This window comes from Pristiophorus japonicus, chromosome 6 (genome assembly GCF_044704955.1).
Source record: "Pristiophorus japonicus isolate sPriJap1 chromosome 6, sPriJap1.hap1, whole genome shotgun sequence".
Lineage (NCBI taxonomy): Eukaryota > Metazoa > Chordata > Chondrichthyes > Pristiophoridae > Pristiophorus > Pristiophorus japonicus.
This window is the reverse complement of record NC_091982.1, coordinates 210,358,850-210,372,479: the sequence shown is the minus strand read 5'-3', so window position 1 is coordinate 210,372,479 and position 13,630 is coordinate 210,358,850. Positions and strand designations below refer to the sequence as shown.

At 48.2% G+C, this 13,630-nt stretch overlaps 1 protein-coding gene and 1 pseudogene across 4 annotated transcripts in view; one reads left to right on the top strand and one right to left on the bottom strand.

Annotated features, from left to right (window-relative positions):
- ift80 (intraflagellar transport 80 homolog (Chlamydomonas)) overlaps nt 1-13,630 on the bottom strand; it is a 352,701-nt gene that overhangs the window by 93,907 nt on the left and 245,164 nt on the right. The window lies entirely within an intron of this gene.
- LOC139266467 (U2 spliceosomal RNA) lies at nt 7,616-7,756 on the top strand (annotated as a pseudogene).

Below are 13,630 nucleotides of genomic sequence, written 5' to 3'. Positions count from 1 at the left end.
ACTTATACCATACTGTGTTCATTTAATACAATCCTCTGTTTAATGGCTCTGGTAGTTGTACGTGGTTCCTGAGGAAGGCATCGAAGTACAGAAAGATGTCAAAAAGCAGTCTTACTAACGATCAGTCATGGCAATCAAGATGCAACACTAAGCCTACCTGTAGCAATATGTGTCAGATTTACAATTTAAGTAATGAAGGAGTGCATAAATGGGTCATTTTACGGTTGGCAAACAGTAACTGGTGGGGTGCCGCAGGGATTGGTTCTGGAGCCTCAACTATTTACAATCTATATTAATGACTTGGATAAAGGGACCGAGTGTAATGTAGCCAAGTTTGCTGATGATACAAAGATGGGTGAGAGAGCAAATTGTGAGGACACAAGAAATCTGCAAAGGGATATATAGACAGGCTAAGTGAGTGGCCAAAAATTTGGCAGATGGAGTATAATGTGGGAAAATATGAGGTTATCCACTTTGGCAGAAAAAAATGAAAAGCAAATTATAATTTAAATGAAGAAAAATTGCAAAGTGCTGTAGTACAGAGGGACCTGGAGGTCCTTGTGCATGAAACACAAAAAAGTTAGTATGCAGGTACAGCAAGTGATCAGGAAGGCAAATGGAATGTTGTCCTTTATTGCAAAGGTGATGGAGTATAAAAGCAGAGAAGTCCTGCTACAATTGTATAGGGTATTGGTGAGGCCACACCTAGAGTACTGCGTACAGTTTTGGTCTCCGTATCTAAGGAAGGATATACTTGCATTGGAAGCTGTTCAGAGAAGGTTCACTAGGTTGATTCCAGAGATGAGGGGGTTGACTTATGAAGATAGGTTGAGTAGGTTGGGCCTATACTCATTGGCGTTCAGAAGAATGAGAGGTGATCTTATCGAAACATATAAGATAATGAGGGGGCTCGACAAGGTGGATGCAGAGAGGATATTTCCACTCATAGGAGAAACTAAAACTAGGGGGCAAAGTCTCAGAATAAAGGGCCGCCCATTTAAAACTGAGATGAGGAGGAATTTCTTCTCTCAGAGGGTTGTATATCTGTGGAATTCTCTGCCCCAAAGAGCTGTGGAGGCTGGGCTATTGAATATATTTATATGGAGATAGACAGATCTTTGAGTGATAAGGGAATAAAAGGTTATGGGGAGCGGGCAGGGAAGTGGAACTGAGTCCATGATCAAAAAATAACTCCCCCAAAAAATTAACAGAAACCTCAAGATCATTATTTTCTACATTGACTTACATCATTTGATACACACATTGACCAAATCCAAGCACAGGACATCTTATTAAATGGCGGAGCAGGCTCGAGGGACCAAAAGGCCTATTCCTGTTCCTATTTCTTATGTTCTTATGTTCTTATGAATAAAAATATTACTTACTCTGACGACCCTGCAATGGTCATTGAACCTTTTCCGACACTGCTTGTGGTCCCTCTTCATATCATCCACTGAGGAAACCTCCTTGGCCACGCTGCTCCACAGACGTCATAACACAGCTGGGAGGGATTTACTGGCGCCCCTCCTGTTAAAATCCCCCCCATCTACTTTGCACAGCTATGATGAGGGTCTTGTTTGCCTCATAACTGAACTTTTTGGTTCTCTGCCTGCTGAAGTCCCCTTGCATCGTAGCTGCTTGCTCTGTGAAAAATAGCTGATTCAGCCTTGGACGTACTGCGCATTACCGGGCGCACCCTGACAGCTGACCTGAATCGCGGAAAGAAGAAAAAAAATCGGGGGGAAAAAAACCTCAAAAAAAATTTGCACCTGTGCAGATGGTCCATTTTTTTTTTCTGATCGCAAATTTCGGCTCTGGCGCACAAATTCACCCGTGCAAGGCCAGATTTACCACTATCGCTGGTCACCGTTTGCCGAATTTTGTGATGTCCAGTGATAGCGATAGCCCGACTGTAAAAAGAAAAACTCCGCTGCGGTTATCAGCCAAAAATGGGCGAAATCGCTAAAACCCGAATTTCTAGCCCCATATGTGTAAATGTTAATTTTGAGCAACAACAACTTTTATTGATATAGCGCCTTTAACGTAGTAAAACGTCCCAAGGTGCTTCACAGCAGTGTTATAAGACAAAATAGATAAATTTGACACTGAGCCACATAAAAAATGATGGCAGATGACCAAAAGCTTGGTTAAAGAGGTAGGTTTTAATGAGTGTCTTAAAATAGGAAACAGAGGTAGAGACGAGGTGGTGTTTAGGGAGCAAGTTCCAGAGCTTAGGGCCGAGACAACTGAAGGCACGGCCACCGATGGTGGAGCAGTTATAATCAGGGATGCTCAAGAGGGCAAAATTTGAGGAGCGCAGACATCACATGGGGTTGTGAGGCTGAAAGAGATTATAGAGATAGGGAAGGGGGAGGCCATGGAAAGATTTGTAAACAAGGATGAGAATTTTGAAATCAAGGCATTGCTTAACTGGGAGCCAAATCAAGGCATTGCTTAACTGGGAGCCAATGTAGGTTAGTGAGCACAGAGGTGATGGGTGAACGTGACTTGGTCCGAGTTGGGACACGGGCTGCCGAGTTTTGGATGACCTCAAGTTTATGTAGTGTAGAATGTGGGAGGCCAGCCAGGAGTGTGTTGGAGTTGTCGGGACGGAAATTGCCCCTCCCGATAAGGCCTCTGGCTGCCTGAAAGTAGCGGCCATGGAGCAGTGCGGAGGGGCCGCCATTTTGTAAATTGCCCTTCATCAGGGTTCGAGCGGTGTAGGGGACCGCTCCGCCCGTTTTCCTGCCACAGCGTGCACGCGCCGACTGCTTCCCGAAATTTCCCCGCGGAAAATATCCCTTTTGCGGAATTGCCCCGCGAGAGCAGCGCCACCACCAGTCAGTGCAACCGACAGCTTTTTATGTCGGTGCACTCCTTGTTGTTCAGCGGCATGGTCAACCTTTAAGGGGAAGTGGCGCTGCCGGCAACACCATTTTATTTATTATCGTTGGCCGACTGCCAGGTCGGCCCGACAATTATGCCCCCGGGTTTGACCAGGCCGCCAACAGGCAGCTTAGCACCGCCTCTTGGGTGCCAGGCCGTTGGCCCGGCCGTTCACCTCCCTGGTGGCCAAGTGGACCTAACTTAAAAATATGCAGACCTCGCAGCGGCTCTACCCTTTAACTGAAGGGAAGAGATGCTGACATCATTAGTGCAGCGCTGATGAGTGATCAGAGCGGTCGACCCATTGCAAGGGCACTTCTGCTCCTCAGCTGCAACTAAATCCACCCCGACCAAAAAGAAAATTCCAAGTGCCGAATATCGACGGCATCTCCGCCTCAACCCATGCGGCGGAGAAAAACTTCAAAAAATGGAAGGTGCGCCCAGTTTCACCCCATCAAGGTGAATTTTGACCCCATCAAGACTAGAGGTAAGAAAGGCATGGATGAGGGTTTCAGCAGTAGAAGAGCTGAGGCATGGGTGGAAGCGGGCAATGTTACGGAGATAGAAATAGGCGGATTTAGTTATGCCCTGGATATGTGGCCGGAATCTCATTTCAAGGTCTAATATGACGCCGAGGTTGCACACAGTCTGGTTTAGCCTCAGATAGATGCTAGGGAGAGGGATGGAGTTAGTGGCTGGGGAACGCAGTTTGTGGTGGGGACCAAAGACAATTCTTTCGGTCTTCCCAATATTTAATTGGAGAAAATTTCTGCTCATCCAGTGCTGGAAATCGGCCAAGCAGTCTGACAATTTAGAGACATTGGAGGGGTCGAGAGAAGTGGTGGAGAGGTAGAGCTGGGTGTCATCAGCATACATGTGTAAACTGACTCCGTGTTTTCGGATGATATCGCCAAGGGGCAGCATATAGATGAGAAATAGGAGGGGGCCAAGGATAGATCCTTGGGGGACACCAGAGGTAACGATGCGGGAGTGGGAAGGGAAGCCATTGAAGGACATTTTCTGGCTACGATTAGATAGATAAGGATAGAAGCAGGCGAGTGCAGTCCCACACAGCTGGACGATGGTGGAGAGGCGTGGAGGAGGATGGAGTGGTCAACTGTATCAAAGACTGCAGACAGGTCCAGGAGGACGAGGAGGGATGGATTACCTTTGTCACAGTCACAAAGGATGTCATTTGTGACTTTGATGAGAGCCGTTTCGGTACTGTGGAAGAGGGGGACAGTACCTGAGGAGAGAGAATCGTTGACAATGTCGGCTAACATGGAGCCAAACAAGGAAGTTGGGTGGTCAGCAGTTTAGTGGGAATAGGATCAAGGGAGTAGAAAGTGGTCATATGGACAAGATGAGCGTGGCAAGGTCAAGCAGGGAGATCAAAGAGAAACTAGATAAAGATGCGAATTTAGGGCTAGGGCAGGGTGGAATCTCAGAGGAAGTTTGGCCCAGTAGGCTAGGAGAAGGAAAGGCTCTTGCAGAGGCAACTGATTGAATGGTCTCAATCTGTGAGACAAAGAAGTCCATGAGCTCCTCACAATTGTTGTTGGAGGCGAGTGTGGTGGAGACAGGGGAGAGAGGTTTAAGAAGACGGTTAGCAATAGAGAATAGTAGCAAGGTGTTTTTCTTTGCATTCCAGAATTTAATTTAATTTTCAGTGCCAGAGAAGTTGTTCGGCAGTAATTAAGACTTATCACACCAATAATAATATACACTGGAATAGACAAACCCAATTTTTTTCTGGCGAGTTTAGTGAGTAGCTATCACATAAGTACTGCTACTTCACGCCATGCCGTGCCGTTCCATGTATATCAAATGATGAATCACTCGGTGAGATATTGGTATAGCACAGCTTCTCGAGGGGCAGGCCAACTCGGACAGCAACATCCTGATTTCCGCATTTAACTACGTGACGTATTTTTTAATAATGGATAGCTTTACTGTTATTTTTATCACAAAATACAGGCCATTATAAATGGAGCCACAGGATAATGGGAAAAAGTTGACACAAAATATGTGACAAAAATATGACCACAGGAAGTCAAGTGGCACAACAGGAAATGCACAGGATGCAACAGGAGATTCAGTTTGATGATGAGAAACTTGACTAAAGTTGATTGGAAAAATAGATTAAAGGGTAAGACAGTAGATAAGCAGTGGCAGACATTTAAGGAGATATTTCATAACTCTCAGCAAAGATATATTCCAGTGAGAAAGAAAGACTCTAAGAGAACGATCCGTGGCTAACTATGGAAGTGATGGATGGTACCGAATTGAAAACAAAGACAATGCTGCGAAGATTAGTAGTAGGCCAGCGGATTGGGGAATTTTTAGAAACCAACAAAGGACAACTAAAAAATAATAAAGAGAGAGAAGATAGATTATGAGAGTAAACTAGCAAGAAATAGAAAAACAGACAGTAAGAGCTTCGACAGGTATAACAAAGCAGAGTAGCTAAACTAAACATTGGTCCCTTAGAGGAAGAGACTGGGGAATTAATATTGGGAAACAGAGAAATGACAGAGACTTTGAATAAATATTTTGTATCTGTAGAAGACACTAAAAGCAAGCCAATAATAGATAATCAAGGGGCGATAGGGAGGGGAAACTTAAAACAATCACTATCACTAGAGAAAAAGTACTAGGCAAACTAATGGGACTAAAGGTGGACAAGTTTCCTGGACCTGATGGCCTGCATCCTCGGGTCTTAAAAGTAGTGGCTGCAGATATAGCGTATGCATTGGTTGTAATCTATCAAAATTCCCTGCATTCTGGGGAGGTACCAGCGGATCGGAAAACCGCAAATGTAAAGCCCCTATTTAAGAAAGGAGGGAAACAGAAAGCAGGAAACTACAGACCAGTTAGCCTAACATCTGTCATTGGGAAATGTTGGAGTCCATTATTAAGGAAGTAGTAGCAGGACATTTAGAAAATCATAATACAGTCAAGCAGAGTCAGCATGGTTTTATAAAAGAGAAATCATGTTTGCCAAATTTTCTAGAGTTCTTTGAGGATGTAACAAGCAAGGTGGATAAAAGGGGAACCAGTAGATGTAGTGTATTTGGATTTCCAGAAGGCATTCGATAAGGTGCCACATAAAAGGCCACTGCACAAGATAAAGCTCACAAGATTGGGGGTAATATATTAGCATGGATAGAGTGTTGGGTAACTAACAGAAAACAGAGAGCTGGGATAAATGGGTCATTTTCAGGTTGGCAAACCGTAACAAGTGGTGTGCCAAAGGGATCAGTGCTGGAGACACAATTTATATTAATGACTTGGATGAAGGGACCGAGTATAATGTAGCCAAATTTGCTGATGATACAAAGAGAGGTGGGAAAGAAAGTTAGAACATAAGAACATAAGAAATAGGAACAGGAGTAGGCCATACGGCTCCTTGAGCCTGCTCCGCCAATCAGTAAGATCATGGCTGATCTGATCATGGACTCAGCTCCACTTCCCTGCCTGCTCCCCATCACGTTTAAGAAACTGTCTATTTCTGTCTTAAATTTATTCAATGTCCCAGCTTCCACTGCTCTCTGAGGCAGCGAATTCCACAGATTTACAACCCTCAGAGAAGAAATTTCTCCTCATCTCTGTTTTAAATGGGCGACCCCTCATTCTAAGATCATGCCCTCTCGTTCTAGTCTCCCCCATCAGTGGAAACATCCACCTTATCAAGCCCCCTCATAATCTTATACGTTTTGATAAGATCACCTCTCATTCTTCTGAACTCCAATGAATAGAGGCCCAACCTACTCAACCTTTCCTCATAAGTCAACCCCCTCATCCCCGGAATCAACCTAGTGAACCTTCTCTGAACTGCCTCCAAAGCAAGTATATCCTTTCGTAAATATGGAAACTAAAACTGCACGCAGTTTTCCAGGTGTGGCCTCACCAATACCTTATATAGCTGTAGCAAGACTTCCCTGCTTTTATACTCCATCCCCTTTGCAATAAAGGCCAAGATACCATTGGCCTTCCTGATCACTTGCTGTACCTGCATACTATCCTTTTGTGTTTCATGCACAAATACCCCCATGTCCCGCTGTATTGCGGCACTTTGCAATCTTTCTCCATTTAAATAATAACTTGCTCTTTGATTTTTTCTGCCAAAGTATATGACCTCACACTTTCCAACATTATACTCCATCTGCCAAATTGTTGCCCACTCCCTTAGCCTATCTATGTCCTTTTGCAGATTTTTTGTGTCCTCCTCACGCATTGCTTTTCCTCCCATCTTTGTATTGTTTTGAGGAGGACACAAATAATCTGCAAAGGGATATAAATAGGCTAAGTGAGGGAGATAAAAATTGGCAGATGGAGTACAATGTGGGAAAACATGAGGTTATCCACTTTGGTAGGAAAAATAAAAGAGCAAATTATTATTTAAATGGAGAGAGATTACAAAATGCTGCAGTACAGAGGAATCGGTGGATCCTTGTACATGAAACACAAAAAATTAGCATGCAGGTACAGCAAGTAATTAGGAAGGCAAATGGCATGTTGATCTTTATTGCAAGGGAAATGGAGTATAAAAGTAAGGAAGTCCTGCTACAACTGTGTAGGGCGTTGGTGGGACCACACCTGGAGTACTGCGCACAGTTTTGGTTTCCTTATTTAAGGAGGGATATACTTGCTTTGGCGGCAGTTCAGTGATTGCCTGAAGCTTTGCCTGAAAGAGAGTGCTGGCTCTATTCATGCAAAGGCACTCCCTGTTGGCTCTTGGCCTTTTGGCTAAGATCAAGTGTAGTTTCTGTTGATTGGGCATTCATATGCAAATTGACTGATTGCAGAAACTCGTTTTTCCAGTTTTGCTGGCTCTGGCCTTTTGGCTTGGGCCAAGTGCCAATTGGAGAGAAGAGGAAAATCTGCATGTCGACTGACCATTGGGCGGGCCCGGAGGCCCGCCAAGGTGCCGGACTGGCACCACAACATATTGAAGGCTTCGGCCAAAATACACATCGAAAGGAGAAATCTGCGACCCGGATGGCGGCCAACCGAGCGGCGAACCAGGGCGTCCGAAACACCATCCGAGTGACGGTAAAGAAAGTGGATGGACAGACAACCATCAACCAGGACCTTTTCGTGAAGAAAATCCTGCTGGGAACATATGGCATGAACGTCGCCGACGTCTTCGCCTTGCAGAACCTCCCGAAGAGAGGTTACTTTGATGTGACCTTCAGAACTGTCACCCTATGCCTGAAGTTCCTGAAGGGACTAAAGGAGGCGAGTGAACCACTGCGCTCAGTGCTGACTTGGGAGCCACTGTTCACCCTCCCGTCGCAGAGAAGACACACTATCACAGTGCAGATGTACAACCCCCACATCCCAGTCATTGATGTGCTGACTTTCCTCGCCAGGTATGTCAATGGGGCAGGAAACAGCAGCGACTTGAAAGACTTGCATGGGATTTGGACCAGCAAGCGCCAGATCCAGGTCACCATGAAGGTGGACGCCAGCGGAACCATCCTGCACCCCCCCTCCAGCTTTGCCATCGGAGGAAGTCGGGGCTACATGGTGTACGCTGGCCAACCCAACGTGTGCCGCACCTGCGGGAAGGCAGGCCATGTGGCGGCAAGCTGCAAAACTGTCATCTGCCGAAACTGCAAGAACGAAGGCCACCAGACAAAGGACTGTAAGGAGACCAAGTGCTGCAACCTCTGTGGTCTGGCTGGGCACCTTTACAAAAACTGCCCCAAACGCAACTTCAGCTATGCGCAGGCAGCAAAGAACATTGCACGAGGGGAGGAGGAAGCTGAGGAACACAACGCTCCAGAGGAGACCCACACCCTCCCCCCCGGCCAACGCCCTGGGCAAAGAAGCAACCGCCCCCGTGGACTCGGAACAAGTCGGTGAGGAAGAGAAGCCTACTACGGCAAGCTGCGAGACACCAGCAGCCAGCAGTGAAGCTCTCCCCCAGCGCACCGAGTCCAGGAACGAGGAGACAGCAGATGATGGGAGACCGTCAAGAAAAAGGCCCGCAAGCGTAAGGAGAACAGCAAGCAAGGGCCCCTGCAGAAACGAGGGAAGAGGTGGCTAACGACCACGACAGACAGCAGCGACGGCAGCTCGTCTGATGAGGAAAGGTGAGAAAAAGCCCCTTACTACCGCCACCAAAACAAGAGGCAATACGCCAATCCACAGCCACAGACGACCGGGAGCAGTGAAGCGACCAGCGCAGACCCGCTCCGGGAACCCGGGAGCAGCGAAGCGCCCAGCGTACACGAGCTCTGGAACACCGGGAGCGAAGAAGCGACCAACGCAGACCAGCTCCGGGATAACGGGAGCAGCGAAGTGCTCAGCACACCTCACCTCCGGAATACCAGGAGCGACACAGCGATCGAAGCACACCAGCTCGAGAACGCTGTGACTGATGAAAAGAGGGAACCACCAACACCAGGGGAGGACAGTGCAGAGGACATATCGGACCTTATAACAGCACTGCAGCAGTCCCCTGGTCGAAACACTCCCACGGCAGAGGATGACGACCACACCAGCCCAGGTACAGTCGACTTTTATAGTTTAAACCTATGCATGACGGAACTGGCCACTGGGCAGAGCTCGGACTTAAAGGACGATTTATTTGAAGTGTAATGTTTGTAACTGTAAACAGTAACTTTAAAATGGATTTTAAAATTGCTACTATTAACGTGCGTAGCGTAAAATCCACTACGCGATGTGTTTCCACCTTGGGGTACCTCGCCAAGGTCAAAGTGGACCTGCTGTTCTTGCAGGAGTGCGATCTGCCGCACTCCAGCAGTTACCGGCAGTGGTCACGATGGTGGGCCCATGGACTATCCATATGGTCAGGAGGCAATGACTGCCGGTCTTCTGGCCTGGGCATTCTGCTGTGGGGAGGCCACTTCACCATCACCGAAGTTAAGGAGGTGGTGGGCGGCCGCCTCCTCATAGCAGATGTAATGTACAAAAATTCCCCTCTAAGGCTAATTAACGTGTATGCCTCGCCTCTCAGAAGCGAGCGGCTGGCCCTTTTCCAGCAGTTCCCACTGCTGCTGGCGACGTCCAGGCCGGTCATTCTGGGCGGTGACTTCAACTGCATCATCGATGCGGCTGGACGATCCAGCAGAGCCGACAGCAAGCTGGACACCACGTCCAGACTCCTGATGGACGCGGTAAAAGACGGCAAGCTGTGCGACGTCTTCAGCAACCCTGCAGACGGAGCACCGCGCAGTTACACCTGGTCGAGACCAGATGGGTCCGTCCGTTCCAGAATAGACTTCCTGTTTGTGTCCCACACGCTCAAGGTCAGATCCACCGACGTCACGCCGATGTTCTTCTCTGACCACTGCCTCCTACTGGCCGACTGTCGCCCACAGGAAAACCAGAAAGTTGGCAGACGGATATGGAAGCTGAACGTGAAACTGTTGACTCCGGAAAACGTGGAGGAATTCAAGAGGGATTACAAAGGTTGGAGAACCGTAAAACCCCTCTGCGATTCCCTGATGCACTGGTGGGAAACAATCAAGACAAACATCAAGAGGTTCTTCATCCTCAAAGGTGTTCAAGAGGCGAGAGGGAGACAGGGGGAATTGTCCCAACTCCAGAAGAGCATGCAAAACCTGCTCCTGTTGCAGTCGATGGGGGTCGATGTCGCGGAGGAACTCGAAGAGGTGAAGGGCCAGCAAGCCTCGCTCTTTGCATCAGAATCCTCCAAAATCATTTTCCGCTCCAGAGTCCGCTCCGTCGAGCAGGATGAGACGTGTTCGCGCTTCTTCTTCCAAAAGGTACACAGGGGGAGCTCTGTGATCACCAGACTAAAGGAAGAAGACGGTTCTGTGACGTTTTCGCAACCTGACATGCTGAAGATCAGCAAATCCTTCTATGCCAGGCTGTATGACGTCAAGCCCACAGACCGCGCAGCCTCCCAGTCATTCCTGTCGTCTATCACGGAGGTCCTAAACGACAGCGAGCGGGAGAGTCTGGACCACCCGTTATTTCTGGACGAGATGACAAAGGCCGTTTCGCTGCTCAATGTAGACTACAAGATCCTGTCAAAGTTCATCGCCAACAGGGTCAAGTCTGCTCTTGAGCTGGTGATTCACCCGGACCAGACTTGCGCTGTCCCCGGCAGGAAGATACGATCGCCTACGTGTGGGACAGGGGGATGGACACCTGCTTAATCAGCTTAGACCAGGAGAAGGCCTTTGACAGGATATCGCACACGTACCTGATGGACGTGCTCTCCAAAATGGGGTTTGGGGAGGGTATCCGCAATTGGATCCAACTGCTCTACAGACACATCAGTAGCGCAGTTCTAATCAACGGGTGGGAAACTGAAAGCTTTCCGATCAGATCTGGAGTCAGGCAAGGCTGTCCTCACTCATCTGTTATCTTATATCTTATGTTATCTGTCTTGTTTGTGTGTTGTATCGAGCCCTTTTCCGGGTCCATCAGGAAGGATGCGGGCATTAGAGGGGTGACGATCCCAGGCAGCGGGGGCGCTCAGGTCAAGACCTCCCTGTACGTGGACGATGTGGCCATCTTTTGCTCGGATCCGCAGTCGGTCCACAGATTGCTCATAATCTGCGACCAGTTTGAACTGGCCTCGGGAGCGAAGGTCAATCGCAGCAAAAGCGAGGCCATGTTCTTTGGCAACTGGGTCAACTGATCCTTTATTCCCTTCACCGTTAAACCAGATTACCTGAAGGTGTTGGGAATATGGTTCGGAGCGGACGGGGCGTGCGCCAAAAACTGGGAAGAGCGTATCGCCAAAGTGAAGCAAAAACTGGGATGGTGGAAGCTGCGCTTCCTCTCCATGGCAGGAAAGAACCTGGTCATCAGGAGTGAGGTGCTCTCGGGGTTGCTACATGTGGCCCAGGTCTGGCCCATCCCTCGCTCCTGTGCTGCGGCAGTCACCCGGGCCGTCTTCCACTTTGTCTGGAGGTCCAAAATGGAACGTGTCCGCAGAGACACAATGTACAAATCTCTGGACAGTGGAGGAAAGGATGTTCCGAACGTGGCCCTCATCCTGATGGCCACCTTTGTGTGCGGCTGCATCAAGCTGTGCACAGACCCCAGGTACGCAAACACCAAGTGTCACTACGTGCTGAGGTTCTACCTGTCCCCGGTGTTGCAAAGGATGGGCCTGGTCACGCTGCCGCAAAACGGCCCCACCAGCTGGACCATGCCTGTCCACCTGTCCTTCGTGGAAAAGTTTTTCACAAAAAACCCCTTTGACCACAAGGCCATAAAACAGTGGTCAGCACGTAACGTCCTGGACGCCCTACGAAAGAAGGAGAGGGTGGACCCTGTCGGGTGGTTCCCTGAGCGGACTGTCGAACTCGTTTGGCAGAACGTCTCATCGCCAGAGCTTTCACACAAGCACCAAGATGTAGCTTGGTTGGCGGTGAGGAGGGCCTTACCCGTCAGAGCGTTCATGCACAGCCGACGTCTCAGCAGCACGGCACGGTGCCCCCGAGTCGGCTGCGGGGCGGACGAGACTGTCATCCAACTCCTTCAGGATTGCGCCTTCGCAAGGCAGGTTTGGAAAGAGATGCAGTGGTTGCTGTTGAGGTTCATCCCAAGCAGCTCCGTAACACAGGACTCTGTGCTCTACAGACTGTTCCCAGGGACACACACCGAGACAGACATCACCTGCTGCTGGAGGGCCATCAACTCGGTCAAAGACGCTCTTTGGTCTTGCCGAAACTTGCTGGTCTTCCAGAGCAAGGAGATGTCCACGTCTGCGTGTTGCAGACTGGCGCAATTCCAAGATCCAGGATTAAGTGCTGAGGGACACACTTAAAATTGGTGCAGTTGCCGCAAAGACACGGTGGGGAAGGGCCACAGATTAAAGCCCTTCTGCCACGGAAAACCCGGGGGCAGGAATCAGTACCAAACTCCCCTCTGGCTGTACTTGTAACTTCTTTTTTGTGTACATGGAGCACCATGACCTGTAAACACCTATGTAGTGCCATGTACAATGCAAGGTCTGTTTCGTAATGCACGTTGAAAAGAAAAATGTAAATGTACCGTCACCCATTCCGTGTACTGTATAGTGACACATGCAATGTAATTTGTCGAATGTACTACAATGTATCCTGTATTGTACCGAATTGTACTTGAAATGAAAAGCAAGGAAATGTATCGAACGGAACTGCCGTCAGCACCCAAATGTAGTGTATGGGATTGCTGACCGCAGCTAAATGTACTGAACTGCTTTTGAATGTACTGTACAAATTTTTATATGAATAAAGTATATTTTGAAATTAAAAAAAAGGCAGTTCAGAGAAGGTTCACTAAGTTGATTCCTGAGATGAAGGGGTTGTCTTATGAAGAAAGGTTGAGCAGGTTGGGTCTGTACTCATTGGAGTTTAGAAGAATGAGAGGTAATCTTATTGAAACCTATAAGATTATGAGGGGGCTTGGCAGGGTAGATGCAGAGATTATGTTTCCCTCGTAGGGGAATCTAGAACTAGGGGGCATAGTTTCAAAATAAGGAGTCACCCATTTAAAACTGAGATGAAGAGGAATTACTTCTCTCAGAGGGTCTTGAATCTGTAAAATTCTCTACCTCAGAGAGCTGTGGAGGCTGGGTCATTGAATATATTTAAGGTGGACATAGACCGATTTTTGAATGATAAGGGAGTCAAGGGTTATGGGGAGCGGGCAGGGAAGTGGAGTTGAGGCCAAGATCAGATCAGCCATGATCTTATTGAATGGCGGAGCAGGCTCAAGGCGCCAAATGGCCTATGCCTGCTCCTATTTC